We start from the raw sequence: 12,103 nt of genomic DNA, 5'->3' as shown, positions 1-12,103 counted from the left end.
ACTTCGGGCGGAGCCGAAGTTGATATACCCTTGCAGAATTCTCCATAATAATATTCTCCAAAATTATTCCTATGATGCATTCTTAATACTCATAAAAAATCCAAACTTCCTAACTTTAAAAACACCAAAGTCATGGCATTTCGAATCGTTCTGTTATATGGCAGCTATAAGATATAGTCGGCCGATCCTTATGAAATTTGGTACGTCGGATTGATTGGCCAAATATAATACCCATAGAGAGTCCCAACTTCCTAACTTAACAAACAGCAGAGTTATGGCATTTCCGATAAATCAGTTATATGGCAGCTATAGGATATAGTCGGCCGATCCCGGCCGTTCCGACTTATATACTGCGTGCAAAGGAAAGAAGGGTGTGTGCAAAGTTTGAATTCGATATCTTTAAAACTGAGAGACTAGTTCGCGTAGAAACAGACAGACGGACAGACAGACGGACAGACGGACATGGCTATATCAACTCAGGAGGTGATTCTGATCAAGAATATATATACTTTATAGGGTCGGAGATGTCTCCTTCACACTTTTGACCAAAATTATAATACCCTCTGCAAGGGTATAAAAAGTTATAACATCACGCTTAGGAAATGTAGTAAAAAAACGTTCAAGACCTTACATCCAAAATATTTCCTGACATTTCCAACATATCATGTAAAAGCTTAGATTGGCTATCTGAGCGCGCCATTTTGACAACGAAAAATGAAAGAGCAACCACTATTAATAATTTATTGTTAAACTCATTTGATGGTTTAGAAGTCTCCTATAAATCTGTCGACTCTGTTCCTGATGCTGATAATGCTGTTCATTACCCTGTTGAATTTTTAAATTCCTTGAATCCACCAGGAATTCAGCATAATCTGTCTCTTAGGATTGGAGCACCCGTAATGTTATTGCGAAATTTAAGTCCCCCAAAGTTATGCAATGGGCACGATTGCAGATAAAAGGTCTTCATAAGAATGTAATCGAAGCAACAGTATTTACGGGGTGCGCGAAGGGGGAAACAGTGTTTATACCCAGGATCCCATTAATACCATCCAGTCTGCCGTTTCAGTTTAAAAGGCTACAATTCCCTCTAAAAGTTTGCTTTGCAATAACTATAAATAAATCGCAGGGGCAAAGTTTGAAGCTGGCTGGACTAGATCTTAGAGAAGATTGCTTCTCTCATGGACAATTTTATGTCGCATGCTCTAGAGTTAGCTCTGCCAGTAGCCTTATTATTCTCGCTCCTGAAGGATCTTCTAAAAATGTTGTTTACACAGAGGTTTTAAAGTAATCATATTAATTAACATTATTAAACCTAGAAAGTTTCAGTGGAATACGTCTAATTGGAGATACCACATTAAAAAAACGAGCCAATTTCTCTACCTCAGGGGTGGTGTGGAATTGGGAAAGTCTTGACAACCGTACTCAAAACTAATTTTAAGCGAACGAAGTCGCGCCGGGTACAGCTAGTTATATAAATATATTTGGAACAAGACATTTGTTCTATGAAATAGAAGGATTGGAATCTGACCTATTAATTGGGTATAATTTATTAAGAACAAGAAAGGAAAGCTAACATCGGGCGGAGCCGAAGTTGATATACCCTTGTAGAAACTCTGTAAATTATATTCTCCAAAACTATTCATATGATGCATTCTTAATACTCATAAAAAATCCCAACTTCCTAACTTTAAAAACACCAAAGTTATGGCAATTCCAATCGTTCAGTTATATGGCAGCTATGGGATATAGTCTCAGTCCTAGTACCAACAAGATTTGTTTCTCATTTACTATCGCAATTATCAGTGGCTGTTGTGGTGTTTTTAGATCCACATTTGCGCAACATACAAACATTGTCCAACTGGTTACAAAAAGCAATCATGGTGGTAATGACGCGAGTCTGGTTATTCTGGGCTACGCCAGGAAAAATCAGGAAAAGGCGTCCAAAAAGGTGTTGTAGAATGTTTAACAGCAAAAAAACAAGAAAGGAAAGCTAACTTCGGGCGGAGCCGAAGTTGAAATACCCTTGCAGAATATTCTGTAAATTATATTCTCCAAAATTATTCATATGATGCATTCTTAAAAATCCCAACTTCCTAACTTTAAAAACACCAAAGTTATGGCATTTCCAATCGTTCAGTTATATGGCAGCTATAGGATATAGTCGGACGATCCTAATGAAATTTGAAAGGTCGGATTAATTGTCCCATCTTCCTAACTTTAAAAGAAGAGAGAACGCTATAGTCGAGTGTCTCGACTATTAGATACCCGTTACTCAGCTAAACAACTTTAGATTTTGCATTAACATAATGTGAATTAGAGTCACCACAGGAAAAAAGGACAAAAAGTTCAAATTATCAATTTGAATTCGGCTATCTCTTAGAGCTGGCAGCTTTACAGCACGGGCATCAGCACCAGCGCTGCTTTAGCGCAGGCAGCTTTTGTCCTGCACCAGCATACATACATACGCCATTGTTTGACCCAACCCTCCAATTTGGCTAACTTGATTTGATTTGCATAGTTCTTGGGATATAGTTCGGTATTGACAAATGAAAACCATCGCAATTTCCTTTAATAGAAATCCTTATCGAGAATTAACGTTGACTCTGTTGAGCACCTTGGCCAGCTGTTCCAAAGTCATCCGTTAGATGGCGCCATGAAAGGTGGAAATGTAGGCGCTAGCCAGGCTTAAGCGTTTAATGGGTTTTTGGGCGTTAGAGTGGGCGTGGCAAACTTATATTAGGCCAATCGATAGGTATTGACGAAACAAATACATATCAATTAAAATTTTCATAATAGCATCAAAGCTGTGGCCACAGCTTGTGGCTTGTGGGCGTCAGAGGGGGCGTGGCACCATTTTGAAACAAACTTGCGCTGCGTAGGAACTCCTAAAATCTAGATGCAAAATGCCAATCTTCTAGCTTTTATAGTTTCCGAGATCTCAGCGTTCATACGGACAGACAGACGGACAGACAGACGGACAGACGGAGAGACGGACAGACGGACATGGCTAGATCGACTCGGCTAGTGATCCTGAACAAGAATATATATACTTTATAGGGTCGGAAACGCTTCCTTCTACCTGTTACATACTTTTGCACGAATACAATATACCCTTTTACTCTACGAGTAACGGGTATAAACACCAAAGTTATGCTATTTCCGATCGTTCAGTTATATGGCAGCTATATGATATAGTCGCCCGATCCGGCTCGTTCCGACTTATATACTACCTGCAATAGAAAGACAACTTTTGGGAAAGTTTCAAGCAGATAGCTTTAAAACTGAGGGACTAGTTTGTGTAGAAACGGACGGACGGACGGACAGACGGACATGGCTAGATCGACTCTCCTGGTGATACTGATCAAGAATATATATACTTTATAGAGTCGGAAATGTCTCCTTCACTGCGTTGCAAACTTTTGACTGAAATTATAATACCCTCTGCAAGGGTATAAAAAAATATTTTGATAATATAAGTTTCGAAAACACAGATTCTATATTTGTGAAAAGAAGCGAGAATAGTTTGGGATCAATAAATCCTGAACGCGCCGACGATGAAATTTCCGTCAACAAAAAATTAAATAGTTTGGGATCAACCAATCCTGAACGCGCCGACGAGGAAATTTCCGTCAACAAAAAATTAAATAGTTTGGGATCAATAAATCCTGAACGAGCCGACGATGAAATTTCCGTCAACAAAAAATTAAATAGTTTGGGATCAACAAATCCTGAGCACGCCGACGAGGAAATTTCCGTCAACAAAAAATTAAATAGTTTGGGATCAATAAATCCTGAACGAGCCGACGATGAAATTTCCGTCAACAAAAAATTAAATAGTTTGGGATCAACAAATCCTGAGCACGCCGACGATGAAGTTTCCGTCAACAAAAAAATTATTGGTTTAGGATAGGGAAATCCTAAACAGCCCGACGTCGATTTTTCCGACAACTAAAGAATAAAAAATATTGAAACTAATGAGCCCAAGCGAAATAAAATGAACAATATTAATATGACCAGTACAAATCGAATAGAAGTACTGGAGAAGAAAATAATTGACATAATCGAGGAGGAACACTCAAAAATAAATTTACAAATTCCATTTCGTACCGATATTCGGAGTGATATAAACACCGAAAATGACAGGGCAATTTATAGTAAACAATATCCTTATGCCTTATCAGTATCAGATTTCGTTAATACGGAAATCAATAGAATGCTTAAGGAAAATATTATAAGACCTAGTAGAAGTCCTTATAATTCTCCAGTGTTGGTGATTTGGAATCTGGATTCCACCAAATTTTAATGAAAGATTCAGATATTGAAAAAACAGCATTTTCTATAAATAACGGAAAATTTGAATTTTTACGAATGCCTTTCGGGTTAACAAACGCACCCAGAATTTTTCAAAAAGCTATGGATGATATCTTAAGAGATCAAGTAGGAAAAATTTGCCATGTTTATATGGACGATATAAATTTTTTTTCAAACACTATTGAACAACACTATGCTGATTTAATTAAAATAATTAATATTTTACAAAGAGCAAATATGAAAATTGCTCTCGAAAAATCTAAATTCTTTAAATTAGAAACCACATTTCTAGGGTACATTGTTTCTCATAATGTAATTAAAACGGATCCCAAAAAAATGGCCACAATTACAAAATATCCGATTCCACGTAATATTAGAGAACTCCGAAGTTTTCTAGGTTTAACAGGGTATTACAGAAAATTTGTCCGTAACTATGCAAAAATTGCTAAACCATTAACAAAATATCTAGGAGGGGAAAATTGAAAGGTTTCTAAAAGAATGTCTACTAAAGTTTCAATACAGTTTGACGAATCAGCTGTACAAGCTTTCAACGAACTAAAAGAGAATCTAATAGCACAAGTCGAATTAATTCAGCCATATTATAGTAAGAAATTCGTTTTAACTACAGACGCATCAGACGTAGCTGTCGGGGCAGTACTAACTCAAGATAATAAACCAATTACGTTTATTTCAAAAACATTAAATAAAACGGAAAAACTATATGCCACAAATAAAAAAGAATTGTTAGCTATAGTATGGGCTTTAAAAAACTTCGGAATTATTTATATGGAGTAATTGGCATAGAAATACAAACGGATCATCAATCCTTATCGTTCACAATTTCGGATAAAAATCCAAACGTAGAGATGAAAAGATGGTATTCTTTCATTGAAAGTTTTACCCCAAAAATTATATACAAACCCGGAACAACAAATGTTGTAGCCGATGCATTATCACGAATACAAATAAATAATGTTACAAACAGCGATATAGACGTTTCTGAACAGTCAAGCTCAGCCCAAGACACACAGCATTCAGCTGAAAGTAGTTTTGAAAATGTAATACAAGAGACCCGTAAACCGTGGAATCAATTTAACAACAATTGTTATTAACAACGGGGAGGTATACAATACATGAGTCACAGGACATTTTTGACAAGGCAACCCACATAATCGAATATGATACAGTTGAGAACTTAATAAGCATATTAAGAGAGTATCTTCCACCTAACATAACGGTTGGAATTTATTGCAGTTTAGAAGATTTATATCATATTCCAGTTTCTTTAAGTAATAGTTTTACTAACAAAGTTTTTTTTATGCGATTTTTTCTACAATTGAAATCTTTTGCACAAAGATACGGTGTAACTCTACATTACGCAGACCCGAGGCACAGTACCTCAAACGGACAAGTGGAAAGGGCACATTCGACATTAACAGAATTAGCTCGCTGCATAAAAGAACAATTTTATTTAACTGACTATTCCGAAATCGTAATAAGAGCCGCTCAGGAATATAATCAGAGTATTCATTCCACAACAAACCAAAAACCTGTTGACATTCTTTATAATAAAATCGAACACGATAATATTCCACAATTATTAAAAAATACACAGGAGAAAATGTTAGAAACACAATGAAAACAGAGAGGAAAAACAAAATCACGTAGGACAAGTTGTTTATGAAAAGAAATATGGAGAAAGAAATAAACTTAAACCAAGATATAAGAAGCAAATAGTTAAAGGTGTTATGCCTAATAAAATAATAATCAACAGTAGAAACAGAATTATTCACAAAGATAATATTAAGCATATTTTATCAATTATAATATTGGCCAGTTCAGAAATAATTGATTACTCGAACCATGTATTTTTTCTGTTCAAAGACAACAAGGATGTACTTACCTATGAATCTTACAACGATTTATTTTAAGTATTTAAAAGGAAATAATTAATATAGAATCAGATAATATAAAAAAGGATTCAAATAAAATGTCACAATGGGAAATAAAGTACGACATAGAAGTAATCGAATTAATCTTATCCCAGTTAATATCAGCTAGAACAAAAATAGGAATAAATGAGTTAGGCACCGTGTGGAAATGGTTAGCTGGAACTCCGGATCATAATGATTTCATTAAAGTACAAAATAAAATCAATGACTTAATTGAAAATAATAATAAACAGTCTATTATTGATTCCAAATTGTTCAAAGAAATACAATCTCTCTTTGAAGATTTTAAAAAGGTTTTTTATTGATCAAGATTTACCACTAAGAAAACATCGCTTACGATTGATAACATTTGATCTACGAAATTTAATTGATACTATCACCCTTGCAAAAATTGACGTTTTCAACACCAAAATTTTAAACAATGAAGATATAAAAGAAATATTAAAACACGAGCAAAGCCAGTAATTATCGCTGACTTAATGGATATCGCTGTGTTCAAAATCGCATTACATAAAGAACTTTTAATAATTTATATAAAATACCCAATAATAAATAATAAATGCGAATTATATTACACTCGACCGATTTCCCAAATGGATGGAAAATTATTAATAAGTAATCAAGTCGCAAAATGCGAAAATACATATTATGAAATGTCTACATTTAAGAAATAACTCTTTAATAACTATTGCACTCTAAGTTTAGAAAAAACATGTTTTACCTGACTATTAAACGGTGAATAATCAATTTGTAAAAAAATAAGAAAAAAAAATTATCCAAGATGGTGCCATTTTAATAAATGGTAACAACATCGTCAACAACTCTGAATTAAGTGGTTCATTCTTAAAAACATTTAACGGTACAGCCACAATAAATAACGTTTCATATACCAATTTAGACAACAAAATTCTTAACTATATTACTACAAACCACTTCAAAAATTATGAAATATCCGATAATATATTTTCAAATAACTCGGAACTCTCTTTAGATAATATAAATATTTTAAATTCATTCATTAAAATTAAAAATACCAAAATATCTATATCCTTTATATTATTAATTTTAATCATTATATATGTTGAGGCCAGCGCCACCCTGTCCTCGACTTTACTTAGCACGTCCCGTTCTTAATAAAACTCGCAGGTTAACATATATCCAATTTATTATTCAGTATATAACTGCTGGCTGTATGGCGTTACATAAAGCCGTGAGACAAAGAAGTAAGGGAACCGCTTTAAAAATAATCGTAGCAGACGGTGGCTAATGCTGTACTGAATAAGCATGGGCGAAGCAAGTACTCGCGTACCCGACAAGTGCGCTTAAAACTTATGTTGAACGGTACAATTCCAGCCACTCATCTGCTGATTGGAACATTAACCCACTAAAGTATAGCTCATTGGATCTGTCTATTGTAACAGATACCTATTATTAAGTATAGCGGGCTCATTGGATCTGTCTATTGTAACAGTCTAGTTTTCGTCTACTATGAGGATGACGCTGCCAATCGTTAAGGGTGGCTGCTTGGCGTACTTGGTACTCCCTGACCCATCGTTTCCAGAAGTGGTCGGCGAATAGTTGAGCCGATTGCCACATGCCTCGAACCGGGAGGTTGTTGTCGATGATGGGCTTATATCCGCTTGCTGACCCCAGTAGTAAATGGTTGGGTGTGATGGCTTCGTCATCGTTGGTGTCCAGCGATATGAATGTGAGCGGCCTTGAGTTTATTATAAATTGGATCTCTAGCAATGGGTAGTTGGGCCATTTGCGGCAGTTTTGGGGAGGCATTATCGTTTCTGCAAGAACTCGCAAGCGTGGTATATAATAAATGCCACGAATCCTATTAATGCAGGCCTCGTGCATGGTGTGGTGCATCTGACGGTGATTCCAGTTGACAATTAGGCGTGTTACGTAATGTCCGTAAGGGAGTATTATTTGCTGTGGGGGGCACAAGTTTTCCGCTCTCCCTCGGATTCGTAGCAGCTGGTCATCGTCTAGAAACACATTAAGACAAATTATTTTTAAATTTGCGTTTAGAGCTTTACCTTTGGAGAGTAAACATTTTCTTTTTTGCGCGTAGCTTATCAGTGTTGTTTGAGCGCGTCGTATCATCTCAGCGTTAATGCTCGTAATCGGAGGCGTTTTCCGGGCTGTTGCTTTCAGCTTTTCGACGTATAATATGAACGTTGCTACCGCTCGATATAGCCTCCGCCAGTCGGAAAAGTGTTCTACGTTCACAATGGGGTCCAGTGGCGTAGTAGCGACGAAAATTACCTGATTCACTTCGATGTTGGTTGGGGCTCCTAGGTCGGTACAGGTGTGCCAACGATAGCGTTCCTGGAGAAGGTACTCCGGGCCATCAAACCATTTATGCATGGAAGTGAAACACGAAGTCTTAGTGGCGACGTCAGCAGGGTTTAAGTCCGATGGCACCCAGTTCCATTGGTCGACATTGGTGAGCTCCAACACTTCTCCTACTCGATGCATTTCGTACTGCTGGAACTGGCGCGGGTCCATTCGCAGCCATTTGAGAACTGTTTTGGAGTCCGTCCAGTAGTAATGGGAGTTAACTGATAGCCGAGAATGTGTTTGAATTAGCTGGCTAAGCTTGGCACCAGTGACTGCTGCCTGTAATTCCATACGGGGAATGGACAGCGGGCTTAGCGGGGCAACTTTAGTTTTGGCTGCTAGTAGGCTAAGATAAACGGAGTTGCCTTGGTGGATGCGAAGATACGAGACTGCTGCATATGCGAGTTCACTCGCTACGAAGGTGTGGAGCACCGCGGAATCTTAACCGTGGCGATTAAGGTTAATGCCTTCTTCCATCGTTTCCATCTTGGGAGCAGGCTTTCTGGTATGCAGTCGTCCCAGTCGGTGGGGGTCCGCCACACTTCTTGTAATAATATTTTCAGCTCTATAGTGTAGCAGGCGATGAGGCCGAGGGGGTCGTACATTGACATAAGTACTTGGAGGAGTTCCCGCTTCGAGGGTGCATCGTTTTCTGTCCATATGTCGCGTTTTAGACGTGAGAATTTGAAGATAAACGTTAGGTCGTCCGTTTCCGGGATCCAGTATAGGCCGAGGACTTTCTCGGCGGTGGTGATTTCGACCTCCGTTGACGATGGCTCTCCGCCTAGTTCGCTAAGCACAGTCTTCGAGTTCGATGCCCAGTTGCGAATATAGAACCCCCCTGCGGCGTGAATATGGCGAACTCCTTATTGTCATTGCCGCTGTAGATAAAGTCGTCGACGTAATGGTAATTTTTTACGGCTTGTGTTGCGGCGGGATATTGCTGTTGGAACCTATCAGCGTTTCTGTTCCGTATGAAGTGTGCGATACATGGCGCGCAGTTTATGACAAATGTGAGCCCTTCCATCGCGTAGACGCTTGGGTGGTGTAGCTCGTCATCTTGTTCGTACCAAAGGAAACGCTGAACATGGGCATCTTTCGGCTTGACTCGAATTTGATGAAACATCTCCGCGATGTCACCGATGATCGCCACCTTTCCGGCGCGAAATGAGATCAGCAGATCCACCAATGGTTTCAAGAGATCGGGACCGGCGTGTATGAAGTCGTTCAGGGATTGTCCCCCTGACTGCGCCGCTGCATCCCAAACTAGCCGAACCCTATTAGGTTTGTTCGGGTTTGTAATTATAAAGGCTGGTAGATACCATACCCGCGCGTGTTCTTCCAGTATCTCGGCTGCATTAAGCTTACGGGCATATTTTTTTTGCACGAGATTATCGATCTCCTTTTGTGTTTGAATCTTTAGTACTTGTTCCTTGATGAATTTCCGTTGTAGGCACATCAGTCGTCTAAGGGCGTTTGGGTAACTATCTGGTAGAGCTGCGTTCTCGCTTTTCCACAGCAGTCCAATTTCAAATCTGCCGTCCTTAAATTTGGCTGTCGAGTTCATGATGGCTAGGGCACGGGAGTCAGCTTCAGAATATAGGAGGACACGACGGGGAGTCTCTACTGCGAAGGATTGCTTAATGGCCTAGTGTAAGGCGGTGTCGGCTTCGTAGCATCTGCACTCATGGATGTTAACGTGTCCCTCTGCGTTAGTTCTTTTGCTCGGAGGGATTTGCAACGTCCATCCCAGTCGAGTTTTGGAAGCAATTGGCTGGCGCCACGCTCCCTCCCGGATTCTAAGAGGTACGGCTAAATTCCAGTTATCTGCTCCAACGATTATAGTTGGTCGCACGTTGGCATATGAGGCGATCGGTAGTCCTTTAAGGTACGGGAACTTCATAGCGAGCTCCTCCATGTTGGCGGACTGCATTGGCAAGTTTAGGCTTCTGACGCTGCGAACATCTCTCAGTTTAAATTTGGCTCCGTTCTGCGTGTTGATGACACGTAAATTTGCTATCTTAGAAGTTTCTTCGACACGGGTTGTATTGTCGGTCCATTTCAGGCAGAGTGGGTGTGGTACGCCTGTCATCCCCAGTTGCTGAAAGATAGTTTCTTCGATCAGCGTTATTGATGATCCTTCGTCTAGAAAGGAAATTAGTTTGATCCGCATGTCTATGGGCGAGAATGTGACCGCTCTCCAGCTCGGGTGCTGTTGGCTGGCGCGGATGTTCGGCGCGGTAGAATTGTTGTGCGTACAGTAGTGGATGGTGACTTTCACGACAGTTGTTTATGTTGCATGTCTTCCTTGAAAAGGCACTGGCTTCGGTGCTTGTTGAGGCAATTGGGGCAAAAGTGATGGGTGCGGGACACGTCCCATCTTTCTGCCATGTTCATAGCGGAGAAGTTAGGGCAGGTTTGGATCTTGTGGTCTCCCGCATCGCATATCACGCATTTCCCTCTAACACGAAGTCGTTCCTCACTCGCCGAATGGTAATTAAGGCGTTCGCTGCGGCCGAAGTATAGTGGGGATGATACTTGACTAGCTGCTTCGGCAATTGTGTACATCCATTCGCTGAATACTTTCACCACCGGTACTGCGGTTTCTTTTGGGTGCATGGCCCAATTTTAGCTGCGAAGGAAGCTTTTCCACTAGTTCCTGCACAGGGAGTGGGTTGCTCATGTGGGCGACTAGCTCGCAGGCTTCCATCGTTGAATATTTGTTTCTGACGCAGAGCGCGTACTCGATCAGAGGTTCTAGTTTGTCCTTTGGAGGCGGCATTTTACGTGCTTTATCAAGCATTGTTTGAAGTACATGCTCTGGCCGACCGAAACACATTTGAAGTGTCTGTATGATTTCGGGGACCATCGCTGGTAATAGTAATTTACTTTGTACTAGTTCTCGGGCCCGACTGTAGGCGCATGAGGTTCTCCGCGTTGGTGTAGCCGGCGATCTCTGTGCTAGTTTGAAAACTGCTATAAAATAATGGCCAAGCTTGGGGGTTGCCATCGAATGCTCGTAGCTCTTTTGGGATCGCTTGACGAGCGGCTATCTGCGAAGGTGTTGGTATGCCAGAGGTCAGCATTATTTTGTTGGCTGCGTCTGGTCCCACTAATAAGCGCCCTGCGGCTTCGCCGTCCTTTGGCCTGATCAGCTGTGGCGTAACCGGGGCCGGACCATGTGAGGTTAGGTTCGATAAACCGCATGGTGTTTGAGCGGGCTTTTCACCTACCGCTGAGATGACACCCACTGCCATGCTAGTGGTCGTGACCGTCGTCGACGCGTACTGTGTATTTTTGTTAATGTGTTCCAAATGAGAAGCTTGAAATGACGGGTTGTATGGAAGTTTCGCCAATCCATTTCCTTGTGTCGGTGATGAGGAGGCCTGGATTTGTGGAATGACATCGGCATCGTTGGCACCACTGTGATGACGTCGCGTATTATATTCTCGCAGTCACATTGCCAGCTGTGATCATCATCAACGCCCACG

The 12,103-nt window shown here is 40.1% G+C and overlaps 1 protein-coding gene across 2 annotated transcripts in view; it reads left to right on the top strand.

Moving 5' to 3' along the window:
- LOC108049303 (transcription-associated protein 1) overlaps positions 1 to 12,103 on the top strand; it is a 466,810-nt gene that overhangs the window by 290,487 nt on the left and 164,220 nt on the right. The gene's annotated exons all lie outside the window — the stretch shown is intronic.

This window comes from Drosophila rhopaloa, unplaced genomic scaffold (assembly GCF_018152115.1).
Source record: "Drosophila rhopaloa isolate 14029-0021.01 unplaced genomic scaffold, ASM1815211v1 contig_133, whole genome shotgun sequence".
NCBI classification, from domain to species: Eukaryota; Metazoa; Arthropoda; class Insecta; order Diptera; family Drosophilidae; genus Drosophila; species Drosophila rhopaloa.
The sequence above is the reverse complement of the archived record's forward strand: the minus strand, read 5'-3'. Positions and strand labels throughout refer to the sequence as shown.